This window comes from Papaver somniferum, chromosome 9 (assembly GCF_003573695.1).
Source record: "Papaver somniferum cultivar HN1 chromosome 9, ASM357369v1, whole genome shotgun sequence".
NCBI lineage: Eukaryota > Viridiplantae > Streptophyta > Magnoliopsida > Ranunculales > Papaveraceae > Papaver > Papaver somniferum.
Genome location: NC_039366.1, coordinates 46,225,239 through 46,241,672, shown reverse-complemented (window position 1 = coordinate 46,241,672; position 16,434 = coordinate 46,225,239). Strand labels below are relative to the sequence as shown.

General features: G+C 35.1%; 1 long non-coding RNA gene across 1 annotated transcript; it reads right to left on the bottom strand.

Moving 5' to 3' along the window:
- Window positions 1–1,064: 1,064 nt before the first annotated feature.
- On the bottom strand, window positions 1,065–3,842 carry LOC113308734. Its single transcript, XR_003340029.1, has 4 exons — window positions 3,341–3,842; window positions 2,685–2,783; window positions 2,442–2,502; window positions 1,065–1,284 (listed from the first exon to the last, which is right to left on the bottom strand). It is a non-coding gene; the product is annotated as an uncharacterized LOC113308734 (long non-coding RNA).
- Between the last annotated feature and the right edge of the window lie 12,592 nt (window positions 3,843–16,434).

Here is a 16,434-nt window from a genome sequence, read left to right as displayed (position 1 = left end):
TGTAAATTTACATTTACATTTCCATTTTTGAAAATAAGTCAATGATTTTCAAATAGTATGAGATGACTAAGAGTGGCGTTAGTAAATATATAATTGTTGTATGATAAGTCAAAGACAAACAACAATGATAGTGTTGTTTTCTTTGCTTCCACGTTTAACAACTTTTGTTGCCGATCTCTGCCAGCACATTCCGGTTGCTTAACTATATCTCTATGTTGGATCCTTGATGTTCACTATTATCGATTGATTACTATCTCTTCCTGTTTCCAAGACTAAGCAATAATATTGGTGAGGATGCAGGTAAAATTGAATGATACTTTTTGAATTCATGATATTAGTCGAAATATAAATTACCACATTTTGAATTTTGTAAGACCAAGTAAAGTCACAGGGTTGCTATGAAACGGGATAGGTTTTCCATGAACATACGCCACCATCAATGATGAATATTTTTCGGGGAGGTTTTTGCTACCCTCTGTTGTATATGTTGTATAGAAAGCACGAATAGTATTACTTATTAGCATTGGTAATAATTTGTACTTGTATTTGTCATTTCGGGAGCGACCAACACCTTTTACTTTTAGTGACATTATGACATTGGTAGAGTTTATCTCAGTTGTGTTAAATTGAGTTTCTAGACTTCTCATCGAAACCATACATTGGCTGATGTATTTCTATTTTATTTTTTCACATTTTAATTTGCACTTACCCAAATAAAGACTTGCCTAATTTTAGCAGTCAATGTTACAAACTGAACTTAGAATAAATTTCCAGAAACTTGTTATAAAAATTTAGAACTCAATTTTATCATTTAAAATTAAAATAAAACAAAATTGCTTGGTAACAGAAACTGTTGTTCGATCGTGAATTCAAATCTATTAATGACCCACTTATATATACCTTCAGAAGCACACCTCCTTAACATGATGGGAGCCTACTTCACGATCTTGGTAGTTCGGAATGCATTAATTTTGTTGAGTATTTTGTAGCCATTTCATGCAGTCCCAATAAAATACCCGACAATCCGTGAATGAGCAGGTAATCGAGTACATATAAGCACAAAATCAGGGGAAAACGGATTACTTGACAACTGAATTACACCATCTAACCAACCAAATCCTAGAAAAGAACCTTTTAAAACTAACGTCCTACAACCTTGAAGTACCTCAAATGTATGATGGAACCTCGGAGACCTGGCAAACAAGATCTGAACCTGGCATAGCCATTACAGATCCAAACTTTGCTATCTTTGCGACTTCTATCATCACTGCTAGTCTTTGCTTCCTTTGACAACAAAACAATAAATTTGTCAAAAGAAATTAGTATGAAAAGAAAACTACTCGTTCTATACAATGTTTTTAGTAATAGAAGATGGAATTTGCGTATATACATGATATGATAACCTGTGTATATACATGATATGATAACCTGTATTGTTCAAGGAAACGGTTATCATAAAGTTTAGGATCAACTTCAAGATCCAGAAGTCTTCGTCAGTTTTATCATGTAGTCAGGCTTTGTCCTTGGGTTTTGATCCATAACAAAGAATCCATCATTTCCGATGATGGAGTAATTACACTATATTTGAGTATGAAAAATCCACAACGTCCACCCAAGCTTAAACTTTTTCTAAAGAAAAATGACGGTGTAATGCAGACCCAACCACTGAATTTCCAACATTAAAACCATAAAAGAAGAGTGCCGATGAACAACAAAGTGCGACCAATTCTGAACCACCAACTCCAAATCTAGTTAAATAACTTTTGCGTCAACTTATATTGTTTCTATTCACTTAGCGTTCCAGCCTCATAATTCATAAACGACGTCTGATAAGTCAACAACTCCTGAGAGAACCTATGAACAAATAGATGCAAATAACATTTGTTTGTTTAAATTTACCCCTGGATGAATTTAGGTGACACTGACCACATGTAATGCATCCCTTTGGGGTAGCAGGTGATGGTGTCATGTCATGACCAACTTTATACACGGCCCAACCACAGTATATTGCTTCTAAAGAACACCCGTGGGAAAGCTACTTGCATAAACCTCATAAGAATAACAAATATAATACACCTACATATTTAAAAAAAAAAAAAAAGACAAAATGACCCAGTTATATACCAATGTTTGATTCTAAATTTTTTGTTCAAAACTTGTGCCACCAAGGCTTCCAGAAGGTCGGTGTCATTGGTTCATGTCCGAAGCTAAAGGCTGGCGGAAGAAAATTCAGATCAGAAACACCAACAACTAATGAGGTGTATTTTTAAGAAAGTAAGGATGCAACGATTATTCTGTGCCTTAAGGCAGAGATTGTGGATCTGAAATCGATCACGATTGAAGGAAAAGACATAAAATGAGTGAAAAAAATCAAAACAAAAAATAGCTTTGTGCAAATGCCATTTAGTTAATGGTTGGGTGTAACCATCAAGTTGTGTTACCTTTGATTGTAGCTATGGCTTCTAATCCACCAGCTGTCCCGAGCCAACGTCTAATCATCGACTGAAATGAGAACCTCCATTCAATTAGTATTTGAAGAGGAAAAGTTGTAATACTAATGATGTTATCGTTGTTTATTTTAGTATCTGTAAACTCATGACACCAACATAAGCATGGCTAGATAGAGCCGGTTTAGAAAGTAAAGTGTGTGAGCGAAGGAGTGAGTCTTCCTCAGCTCAGTTCACCTTGATCCCAGATGCATTCTTACAGACCTTCTTGATGGCATTAACCTCTGCTAAGTCTGCTGCAAATGTCGATGTTGCATAAGCATTGATACAGTTCACCTACAAATTCAAGACATTCATTCGAATTTTAATCAGATTCCAAAAAAAGTGCAGGAAACTGTACTAAGTATATATTCTGAATTTGAGAGTAATACAGTAACATGAGAATGAGACTTTTTTTATTTAAAAATGTAGAAAATTTGAGATTCGTTTGCTTATTGTGGACGGTGCATTTCTTTGGTTGTAATTCACATGTGGATTTAGTTAATTACCACCTCCTTCATAATCTAATGCTTCACCAACTACTCCCTCTCTCTGATTATACCTTGTATACATTCTACATAATCAAATTCATTGAGGACTGAAATTTCAATTTACAGTCGAACACCTTGATTATAATCAACAAAAAATCATTCAACAATAATACTGAAGCTGTAAACTTGAAGATGCTTGTACATCTTGTACATCAAATGAGAAATTGAATAAGATCGAAGCATCAAATGGAAAATTATTGAAGATGAGAAAAGGCCCTTAAAACCCAAATCTAGATGAACAACTAAATGAAACAAAAATTTGAGAGAACTTAACAAAGAAAAAACGTCCAAAATGAAACTTACAAAGTTTGGAAGACAAAACTATTTGAGGTTTATGTAGTATCGAGAAATTGCTAAGCAACGACGAAGAACAAATTGGAGATTTAATTTCATTGATTCCCAAGAAAATGAAACGGCTGTGACATTCAGTTAACCAATCATCGAATAGTGGCTGGTGCCATCACAACTCATGCCTAGGATTACGGAGAAATAATGGTGATGTTTAATACGGATCCCGTTGCGCGTAACGTACGACGATTGAGAAGAACAGGTTGAAGAGGAACCCTTGTTTTTGGTAACTGAAAAATAATAAGTGCAGCAAATCACCGACGTTGGATTAGGGCGGAGAAGGGGGAAGCCTTTTCAGCCGAGATTTATCTCTACCCTTTCGAGAGCAATTGGAACCGTTGGTGGCTTACAAAGGCCAATTCAAAACCGTCATATTTGATAAAAAAACATTTGTTTTTGTAAGATAGATGTTATATCCTGAATAATTCTCGTGATTTTAAAAGAGATGCAAGCCTGTTAGCCCTAGCAGGGACAAACAAAATTTTATGTTAGCCACACATGATCCAATCGAATCATACATATCTAATGTGATTTTTGAGAATTAATTTTAATGATATTTTATTGTCTTTTGAGCACCACAAGTCTCTACCGGTCAAAGCATTATGGATGATTTAGTTTTATCTAATCGGCAATGCTGGTGATTGCTTGTAATCTTTTTAGATGATGATATGTAATATACATAATCAATTGATTACTTACTGTTTGATTTTTTTTTTTTTTTTTTGTTTTCTTGATGATAAAGAAATTTATGTAGTGAGTTCATAAAATCTATCAGTTAACTATAAAGAAAAAATAGTCTATACTTATGGGACATGGGTTGTCAAAATATTTGATTTCCTTTCTTCTCTAATCTTTTTATATAGAGAAAGAAAAAAAATTCATCAAAAGATGGCTTACAGTTTCTATTCCTTTCATGAAACTGTAATCACGAAAAATAGGTGTCCTCGTAGATTTTATTATCCTTACGGTAACTAATCATATGCATGATTCATAAACCTCCGACCAATTAAATTTAGTATCTTTGTCCATTAGACGAAAATCATGTGATTAATGGCTTCTATTTTTCTTTTTTGCAAGAAACCATCTGTTAGCTACAAAGTTGATTATGTTATATAGAAAACGATAATGTTTTTTTCTTCGTTTGTCGACACAATTTTGTTAATTGTACAAACCAATTGATGTTGGTTTTCCCCATCAATTCTTTTCAATGAGATGTAAAAATTGGCATTCTAAGAACTTTTAGCCAATATTGGTAATTGATTTCTATTCTTTCAAAAAAAACCCTTCATCAATCAAAAAGTATATTTTTCTCTACAAGGAATACGATAATGATTTCTTTATTTTTCTCAAAATAATCATTCAAACCAATTGGATTTAGATTTCCATTTCTCTAAAGGGATGAGATTGATTATTATGTATTCACAATTGCAAACACCAATTGTCGCATTCCCGATGGATATTGAGCAATTTTTTTATATATATTATTATTTTTATTTCTAGTGTTACTCTCCAAAATTGAGACCGTTCAACTTGATGTTGGAATACGGCAGGATATAAAAGACCAATGGGTGCGCGTCGGCCAAAATCATTAGTCCTTATGTGGTTATATTGATCTTGTTATAATTCTTTTCTTGATAAGGAAAGTGTCCATCAATTCACTCTAAATCATTACTCGTTGGACTTTGAGGTCACGAAGTTATTTCAGATACGTCTGCGTATTTCAATGCTTTATATTGATTTTAAAGTTGTTCCAAAAATAATTCATGGTTGATGTTAAATATGTATGTCCATTAAGACTACATTATTATTTTTTTATGTGGAAAGACATATTTCATAATGAGTATATATCTCGAATTAATCAAATAACATTTAGTGAAATTCAAAGTTTTGTTTATGAGATGGAAAAAATTTCTACCATGAACAGGGGGAGACATAGACTATCAGAAGCTTGTGTTAATTAACTTAAAAGTTATATAAATTTCTCTTCCCACATGATCAAATCAAAAGGTTATCCCTAATAGTAGGTGTGAAATGTCTCATTTCTCTTTATAAAAGCTTTTGCCTCTTAAAAAGAAAATCTAATCACATATAGCAAAAAGTAGCATTTAAAAATAAGCTACAAATAGTGTTTCAATAAAATATATCAAAACAAGATTCACATTTTCATAGTTCATCTCCACTCACTAGAAGATGGGGAAATTATAATTCATGTGGGCGCTGGTACCAGTAATTCTGTGAAATTTTCAAGATACGCATACACTTGAGAATCCGGGATCGTTGTTAGTTAATATTGTCGAATATTCATTTCACAGTAGCTACTGAAATAGTGGTTGTTAACCCCTCCGCAGAGAATTATCGACATATGTGATTGGCTGCCATGAAATCCAAATTGGTTTGCATTAATTTCTCGATTGACACATTTTTGGATCCAAATCTTAACACCTTAAACATGCCAAACCTATTAATTACAGGTTGGTGTAGTCATAATGCGTCATTATGCGAGAAATTTGTTATTTTGTAAAAACGATTTGAGGGTCTTATTTATTTCTTTTATTTTTCCAGACCCTAGGATTGATTCAATAGTTGTTTTCTTTATACAATGCACTTGGCGTGGTAGTATTTGAAGGACTCATATTGTATTAGTACAAGAAACGTGTTCGGAGAACATATTCAATTTGTAATCTTTGGAGGATTCAAATTATATATATTCAGTAAGCCACCTGACTCTATCATATCAGGTTTGACAAACCTTTAAGTGTTTATCAAAAGTTTTGCAAAGTAAGAAAATCCGGATTAGTTGATGATATCAACTTTATAGGTCTCTTGAAGAGTCCTTAAAAATATTGAAATCCACATCTTTGCAGCATACATTTATTTTTCTTAAATATGCAGTTTAAAATTTATGCTTGCATGAACTTTATCTATCTTTGATACATGATATAGATTTAAGTATCTATTTTGATGGTTTCTTTTTGTAATACTCGTATAATTCAGTTAGCATCCATAAATCATCAAAAGTTGTATTCTTTTTCCTTCGTTTCAGGTGTTGTCCTAAGGGTTTCCCTGAAAAATTTCTAACGAGGTAACATCTCGCCGAGGATGAATTTTTATTTCATATGTTGATATTGTGCTCATTTTCCTTCGTCGATATATTTTTTTCCCATTGGGTTTTTACTGGAAAGATTTTAGTGAGGAAATTTAATTCAACATGGTGGTCATCCAAGGGGGAGTTGTATCAATTTTGGTTATTTGGTGGATTCCCCCCCATTAACTAGGTTATTTTGTTAGAACACATCAACATAACAATATCTACTACATATGAATTTGGATATCATTCTAATCCATATAAGGTATGATCACAAATTTTTTCCCCTATGCAACTGTAGTTACATATTGGCACTTTGTTGAAGAAATTACATCAACTACTTATGCAAATGATTTCGAGAAACTAACAATCCAAGAAGCAAGTTCTCAATGTATTTAAAGAAGCGTGAAGACTCGAGAATACTACCATTAATAGACTAACACAAAAGAAGACTTCATCAACTGGCAAATTTCTCATGAAAGTATTACTATCTCCAGCATTCAAGAAATTCGTTTAACGAAATTGGGAAATCTCGACTCGAAGATTTGCAATCCAAGATTTAACTGAAGTACTTATCAGGGGGAGTATCAAATTAGAAGATATTTTACTAGACTATCACGTTGTACTCTGTTTTCTTCATCAAGGTTTTTCCCACTGGGTTTTCCTTGTCAAGGTTTTAATGAAGCAACATATACATGTCTGTATTTGTACTAAGGTTACTCATAATTGTACTCTTATCCCTTCGATCAAGTTTTGTCCATTCAGGATTTCCTGACAAGGTTTTAACGAGGCAATTAGCTTAGACAAAGTGTCAACATGGGGAATGTTATAAACCATTTTTTATTTACTAAGATATCCCTGTGTCTAAAATTAGGGTTTCTTCTATGCATACAAATAGAGGCTTAATCTGTTAGAGCATTTCTCGGTCGAACTCGCATGCGTTGCTACCTCAAGCATGTTTGTCAAGTTTAGTTGTCAAAATTATATGTCTTGATTTCTAGACTACTTATAGCAAAGTCTCGGTTTAGGATAGTTTAGTGTAGTTGAGCTCCAGATTTCATGGCGATCATCTTACGAAGACGAAGAACTACTCAAGGAACCAGTGGAACTTCATCCGACTAAAAGTTATGTGGAGACTTGAACTTATCTATCACTCAAAAGTCTATCTACTCTATCTCCTACTCTTGAGACAAAGTCGTATAAGTATGATAGTTTTCATACATACACATTTGCTATTTCGAGCCGAGTTTACTCGCCTATCTTTTTCTCAAAATATGTGTTGGTAATCTTTCGCTTTAACTACTTTTCATCTTAACCCGTGACGAAAGTCATGATGACGTTTCAATCTTGAAAATAGCTTTGATGACGATAGTTGTGAATAACGACTGTTATAACATTATAGAAGAATGTTTCAATGATCGAAATGTAGAGTTGAGATTACGTGACCAACTATGGATATAAGCATATATAGTGTGTTCGCACATTAGTGTATAAATCCATGTGCCGGAAACCAAGTGTGTGCATATGTGTGCATATGGTATTGGTGAAGGAGACAGGTTGAGTACGCGTACCAGCGGAAGTTTTCGAACTGAAAATTTCTGCTGAGTTTGTAAGTTTGCAAACTGCTAAACCAGTCACCTTAGGTACGCATAACCGTACGCGTACCCACGGAAGTTTTCGAACCGAAAATTTCTGCTGAGTTTCTAAACTCAAATCCGGTAGCTATGGTACACGTACCCGTACGCGTACCCAAGCTGGGTATATTTCTCAAATCGGAAGATCATGAACTTAAACAATAAATCAATAAGGAAAACTGTGGCTATATTATTCATGAATTGATTCAAGTGAATCAAACCGATTTTGTTTCAAATGTGTCTATTCATAAAGACCTAAACAATTGAACAACTTTTCAACTAGTTCATATGAGTCATTTGAACTAGTTATGTGAAGAAGATGAATATGGTTAATATGGAAGTGCTCATATGGCTAACCATTGGTTAACTATTTGTGAACCAACTAAGTGTACACGTTTAGGTACGGTTACTCAAACCTAAATGAAAGACATTTCATTTGTATGTGACAAGCTAAGTTTCGATCTAACGGTTGAAATATATTAGCTTCGTTAAATCAGGTTTTTCATCTAATGGTAAAAATTGAATGCTTTGTTACCAAGGTAACTTGGACTGCAAACCCTGATTTGAAAACTATATAAAGGAGATATCTAACAACTGGAAAAACTAATCCCCACACCTCCTGTGTGATACTAGTTGGTTTTGCTAGAGTCGATTCTCCTTTAACCTTAGGTTTCTTCTCGAGACCCTGTATGTTAACAACTGAAAGACTTCATTGGGATTGTGAAGCCAGACGAAACTACTTCTCTTGTAGTTGAGCGATCTGATCTTGCCATTTTCTATCGTACGAGTTCAATTGAATAATTAACTTGAGATTATATCTTCGATAGGGCAAGATAAAAAGAAATCACAAACATCTTCGTCTCATCGTTTGTGATTCCACAATATCTAGTTTCGCTACCATACAATTTAGATTATTGTGAGGTGATTGATAATTCTAGGATGTTCTTCGGGAATATAAGTCTGGGTTATCAATTGGTTTCTGTTCACCTTTATTTTATCAAAAGACGAAACAAAACTCTTAGGTTTATCTGTGGGAGACATATTTATCTATCATCGTAGACTTTTCTGTGTGATACAAATTTGTTTATTAAAGTCTTCGACTTTGGGTCATAGCAACTCTTGGTTGTGGGTGAGATCAACTAAGGGAATCAAGTGCGTAGTATCCTGCTGGGATCAGATACGTAAGGAGCGCATTTGTACCTTGAATCAGTGTGATATTGATTAGGGTTAAACTACAGTCCATACCCAAGTTAGTTTGTAGTAGGCTAGTGTATGTAGCGTCTTAATACAACGTGGTGTTCAATCTGGACTAGGTCCTGGGGTTTTTCTACATTTGCGGTTTCTTCGTTAACAAAATTTCTGGTGTTTGTGTTATTTCTATTCCGCATTATATTTTGTTATATAATTGAAATATCACAGGTTGTGTGTTAAGATCAATCAATTAGAATATCCGACCTTTGGTTGTTGATTTAAATTGATTGACACTTGGATATTGGTCTTTGGTACCATCCAAGTTTATGTCTCTAATATTTGATAAAGACTCGCAGATTTCCATTTGCTTGAGTAAAAATCAAATCGAGAGATTGAGATATTAACTCTTTGATATACTTTTATCTAGATTGAGTCTGACTGTCTAGTTGATTCTCTAGAAAGTATATTGAAGTTAGTCCATACAGATTGCTAATCAAAATATTGGGTGAGATTATTGGACCCTCGCTTTTTCAATTGGTATCAGAGCAGGAAAACACGTTTAAGACCTCAAAAGTCTGTGTTTGTAGCGATCTGACTCTATGGACAGAGGTGCTATCTCTATTAACGTACCACCAGTCTTCGATGAATCAAACTAATTATGGTGAAAAATTGCTATGCGAGCTTTTCTTAAAGCACGTGATTTTCAATCATGGGTATATGTATTTAATGGTTATGATGCTCCCATTATGGCAATAGGTAACGCTATTGTTCAAAAGAATATTGGCGAATACGATGCTGCTGAGATTCTTGCTGCAAAGCAAAACTCCGACGGTTTGAATGCCATCATACATGCCATTACCCCAAATCTTCAGCACCATGTGTCAAATTACACTAGGTCTAAATATGCGTGGGATATCTTAGAAACCGTATTCGAAGGAAATACCACTGAAAAGGAAGCCAGACTTCAAAACCTAAATTCTGATTGGGAAAACCTTTGTATGGCAGATGAAGATTCATTTGATGAGTTTAATCACAAAGTGTATGAAATTGTTAATGCATCTTTTGCATTGGGTAAGACTGTTCCTGAAAAGGACATTGTGATGAAAATTCTCAGATCGCTGCCATCTAGATACGATTCTAAGAAGCATGCCATCACTGAGGGAAATAACCTTGATACTCTCTCCAGAAATACCTTGGTTGGGATGCTAAAGATCTTTGATCATGAACACTCGTCCAAATCCAAGGATATGGCGTTCAAAGCACTAAAAGACACAAAATTACTTGATAAGAGTAAAAATGTGTATATATCTGAAGATGATCACTCTAAGAAGGATTCATCAGATGAAGATCTTGACAAATCGGTCTCGATGATCACAAGACAGTTTAGGGATCTTCTGTTGAAAAGAAGTAAACGGTTCTCCAGAGATAAGCCAAAGGCATCAGTCAAACCTCATAATCGTATTCCTCCTAAAAACAGGGACGCTGATGAAACTGATGACGAGGATACGCCTCAGTGCTTTAAGTGTAAGGGTTTTGGTCATTTTGCAAACGAATTCCCAATCGTAGAAAATACAATGGTAACAAAGGTCTTGCTGCGAAACTTGATGAGATGTCTGACAATTATGGTTCTGATGAAGACAAAAAATCAAGTGTTGCCATTCTATGTGAAAATATGATTTTGATAATTGTAGTAATGCATACATCAATCTTGATAATATTTTAGAAGAGAACCCAATCAAGATGGAAGAATCAATTGACCCTTCTTTTGGAAACTCTATGTTTAATGTTTCAGGATCTACTTTGTGCCTAGCAGCTTGCACTTCACAGGCGCCTGAATCATCTTATGCATTGACATGCTCCTATTGTTCTCTCAAGGGTCATGAACTTTCAAAGTGTTTCAAGTACAAACACAAGATGAGGTATGTCAACAAACTTCAACGAAGAGCAGATCGTCTAACTACCAAGCTTAAATTAGCGGAGAAAACTGCCGAGGTATGTAAGATCTTATCTTCATTGAAGAAATTAGTTTCCAAAGATAGATTTATACCACTAGAGAAGAAAACATGGTCTAAACTAAAGGAAAGGCAAGGTTCCATGAATTCCAACCAAAAGGGTCATGGTGGACAAATTGTTGTTCACCACAGCACAACTTGATTGTGTTGTCTTGTGCATCTTGTCTCATGTGCCTGTACAAAAGAGACAAGATCTTGCACACCACATGCTTTGAAAAATTTAGTTTTTTTTTTAGCCTTTTGTTGTTTGGTTTTTGGAATTCCTCCATATCACTGTTGATATTGGAAATGACCGGTTTGCCAAAAGAAAAGGGTAATTATCGATAATTCTACTCTTTATAGGGTGTGAGTTGGACGTGTACGAACCTGTTTAAAGGTTTCGAAACCCTACATTCCTTTTTCCTTCTCTGATACTCTTTATATATTAAGACTGCTTGTTGAGATTGTGAATTCCTATCGCAAAGACCGGTTGCATAAGGGTACTCCAAGCATCATGTCTTCTGATGGAAAAGATATCAATATGATTGTTAAGCCACCAATCACCAAGGAAAAAGATAAATCTCCCTTGTCTCCAACTTTGAAAAGAAAAAGAGGGAATGTGAGGAAGCCAAGAGCAGTTCCTTCTAATTCTCAGAAGTTTTCTGATATTCTTGAAGAGTTGAAGCTGGCAAGAAAAGAGATTCAATAAATAAAGGCTTGTGTTTTAAGATCGTTAGAAATTCAGAAGGCCCTAGTTCGATATTATAAGCCAAGACGATTTATTGGTATTGACTCCTTCCTCCATGAACCATACGTACCAATGGTTGTTGATGACAAGGAGTTCGGGTACCATAAGGAATTTTTCAAAGATCTTAATGTCTAGTAAAACTTCTTAAGAGAATTTTTATTCTTGTTTTTGTTTAAGAAGGATAACTAGGGTTTGGAATAGCCATTATTGTGAGTACACATAGCTATGTCCAACGTTTTCATATTGCAATATTTTTAGATTTATTTATTTAAATTCTAAAGTGATTTGGAAGATCATGTTTGTAGTATTAATCTCTATGGTTTTATATATTGCAATGTGTTATGGGATATGTGTGTTTGCGTCCGTGAACTATTATTGTCCCATACGATGTCAAAAGTTATCTCTTTCATATGTCGATATGCATGTATTGATACAAGATCGAAGCCTATTATGTCAATTCTTTGATGGAAGATAGGTTAGAATCTTTTGTTTACAAAGATTATGTCTATTATATGTCGTTATGCGAATAGTGATGAAGATAGAATGAATCTTTGTATATTCCGTAGTATTGATCTTCCCTGATCCATATTTTATGTGTATACTGTGCGTCTCCATAAGTCTTCTTATGTGAGCATTTCCAACAGAACAAATCATAGATTCGTTTTTGATTAACTTGGTTGTGTATTCCGATTAAATTAATTACGGGTTCTCTTGTGATTAGTTTAATTGAGACTTTTTGGATACAAAATCATTTCCTTATAGTTTTTGGTATCCAAAGAAATCCTTCTTTTCTTGTAAAAGTAAGGTCGCTCTTGTTGTTCTTTCGGGAATGACATCAAATATGGGAGAGTTCTTTTGAACTTGCGCTTAATTTCTATATCTTTGTGGGGAGTGCGGCTGTGGAATATTTTAGGGGTTATCTTGTATCTTTATAAACTCCTTGATGAATGCATTTAGCTCCAGCTTTATGATTGCATCTAAAAAAGTTGATATGTACTTTTCTTTGGTCTTGAAGCATCTCCGTGGAAATTTCATTAGGATCCTGTTTTCGTACCTTTGCAATTTTATTGACAAAAAGGGGGACAATTAATATGTAGTTCACACTAAAAATACATATGGTTTACGTGTTTTACGGATCATTATGTAAGGGGGAGTGGTTTTCATGTTGAGATGAAAGTATTGACTAAGGGGGACTGATACATATCACCATAGTATTGTTGTCAAAGTTGTGATACTGTGTAATAATACTATGACACCGTATAACAATGATCGAGAGCTTTTGTTTTCTCATTGTTATGTCTACGGATCTTCAACAACTATGATGGTGAATTGAACATCTATGGAATCATGGGAGTACTTGGAAAAGACGAAGTCTTTGAGTAATGTTGAAGCACCAAGGAGATCAAGCATGTGGACGAGAAGCTACAAAGTTTTATTTATTTTGTAATCCATATGTATTGATATTTTTGCCAGTAAAATTGACAAAGGGGGAGATTGTTAGAGCATTGCTCGGTTGAACTCGCATGCGTTGCTATCTCAGGCATGTTTGTCAAGTTTAGTTGTCAAAACTATATGTCTTGATTTCTAGACTACTTATAGCTAAGTCTCGGTTTAGGATAGTTTAGTGTAGTTGAGCTCCAGATTCCATGGCGATCATCTTACGAAGACGAAGAACTACTCAAGGAACCAGTGGAACTTCATCCGACTAAAAGGTATGTGGAGACTTGAACTTATCTATCACTCAAAAGTTTATCTACTCTATCTCCTACTCTTGAGTCAAAGTCGTATAAGTATGATAGTTTTCATACATACACATTTGCTATTTCGAGCCGAGCTTACTCGCCTATATTTTTCTCGAAATATGTGTTGGTAAGCTTTCACTTTAACCACTTTTCATCTTAACCCGTGACGAAAGTCATGATGACGTTTCAATCTTGAAAATAACTTTGATGACGATAGTTGTGAATAATGACTGTTATAATATTTAGAAGAATGTTTCAATGATTGAAATGTAGAGTTGAGATTACATGACCAACTATGGATATAAGCATATATAGTGTGTTCGCACATTACTGTATAAATCCATATGCCGGAAATCAAGTGTGTGCATATGTTTGCATACGGTATTGGTGAAGGAGAAATGTTGGGTACGCGTACCAGCGGAAGTTTTCGAACCGAAAATTTCTGCTGAGTTTGTAAGTTTGCAAACTGTTAAACCAGTCACCTTAGGTACGCCTACCCGTACGCGTACCCACGAAAGTTTTCGAACCGAAAATTTCTGCTGAGGTTCTAAACTCAAATCCGGTAGCTATGGTACATGTACCCTTACGCGTATCCAAGTTGGTTATATTTCTCAAATCGGAAGATCACGAACTTAAGCAATAAATCAAAAAGGAATGCAATCTTTGCAAATCCTGGCTATATTGTTCATGAATTGATTCAAGTGAATCAAACCGATTTTGTTTCAATTGTGTCTATTCATAAAGACCTAAGCAATTGAGCAAATCTTCAACTAGTTCTTATGAGTCATTTGAACTAGTTATGTGAAGAAGATGAATATGGTTAATATGGAAGTGCTCACATGGATAACCATTGGTTAACTATTTTTGAACCAACTAAGTGTACACGTTTAGGTACGGTTACTCAAACCTAAATGAAAGACATTTCATTTGTGTGTGACAAGCTAAGTTTCGATCTAACAGTTAAAAGATATTAGCTTGGTTAAATCAGGTTTTTCATCTAACGGTGAATATTGAATGCTTTGTTACCAAGGTAACTTGGATTGCAAACTCTGATTTGAAAACTATATAAAGGAGACATCTAGCAACTGGAAAAACTAATCCCACACCTCCTGTGTGATACTAGTTGGTTTTGCTAGAGTCGATTCTCATTTAACCTTAGGTTTCTTCTCGAGACCCTGTAGGTTAACGACTGAAAGACTTTATTGGGATTGTGAAGCCAGACGAAACTACTTCTCTTGTAGTTGAGCGAACTGATCTTGCCATTTTCTATCGTACGAGTTCAATTGAATAATTGACTTGAGATTATATCTTCGTTAGGGAAAGATAAAAATAAATCACAAACATCTTCGTCTCATCATTTGTGATTCCACAATATCTAGTTTCGCTACCATACGATTTAGATTATTGTGAGGTGATTGATAATTCTAAGCTGTTCTTCGGGAATATAAGTCCGGGTTATCAATTGGTTTCTGTTCACCTTGATTTTATCAAAAGACGAAATAAAACTCTTAGGTTTATCTGTGGGAGACAAATTTATGTATCATCGTAGACTTTTCTGTGTGATACAGATTTGTTTGTTAAAGTCTTCGACTTTGGGTTGTAGCAACTCTTGGTTGTGGGTGAGATCAGCTAAGGGAATCAAGTGCGTAGTATCCTGCTGGGATCAGAGACGTAAGGAGCGCAACTGTACCTTGAATCACTGTGATATTGATTAGGGTTCAAATGCATTCCAGACCGAAGTTAGTTTGTAGTAGGCTAGTATCTGTAAAGGCTTAATACAGTGTGGTGTTCAATCTGGACTAGGTCCCGGGGTTTTTTTGCATTTGCGGTTGTAGATGGGGAAAAACGATTTGCTGGTTTTTTAGGGAATTGAAGAGACGGACGTGTTGTCGAGACTCCTCAACCGAGCAAACTGCTCAACCTCACACAGATGCACTGCAAAGGGAGTGTTTAGATTCGAGAGATAAATCTGTAGGACTCCGTCCTAAACCAAGTCAATGTCCATTCCAGAGTCAATTCGACCACAAATAGGGAGATGGGTTGATCTGTAGGAAGGAAGCTGAGAATTGTGTGGGATCAATGATGATCAAGGATTATGGATGTGTTGAAGGTTTCTGCAATTTCTGTGAACTGATGAGCTCGAATAAGTTCTGGGAGATTGAAGAATTCTTGAGAATAATTGCTCGAGGAACTTTGTGTAGACGAATGTTGATGTCAATCATGGATTCAAAGACTTATTTATATTGTCAGAATGGTAAAACCTTGATCCCTGCAAGTGTGATGGTTTCTTGAGTGAAAGAGTGGGGAAGTGGGAAATCGTGGTGAAACCAGTTCCAGGTCGTGCAGAGACTTGGTTAACCGTTCATCCACTACTTTGATAACTCCTTCAACCGTTTGCACGACTTACTCACATTTCTCATCGTGGATGAATCCACGTGCCGTAGCTTCCAGACCAAAACCCTAATTAATATCCCCCCATGTGACGTGATTGATGTCTCATGAACGTGGAGTCTGTAAAGCAGACGTGTGCTAATTAGTCAGTTGTTGACTGATTAGACAGTGAGTCTAAGTTTTGTTGAATTGAGCATGAGTGACGAATGCTCAGTGATTCATGGATTGAACATACGTGTTCTTATGTTGATATTGCTCGTATTAGCA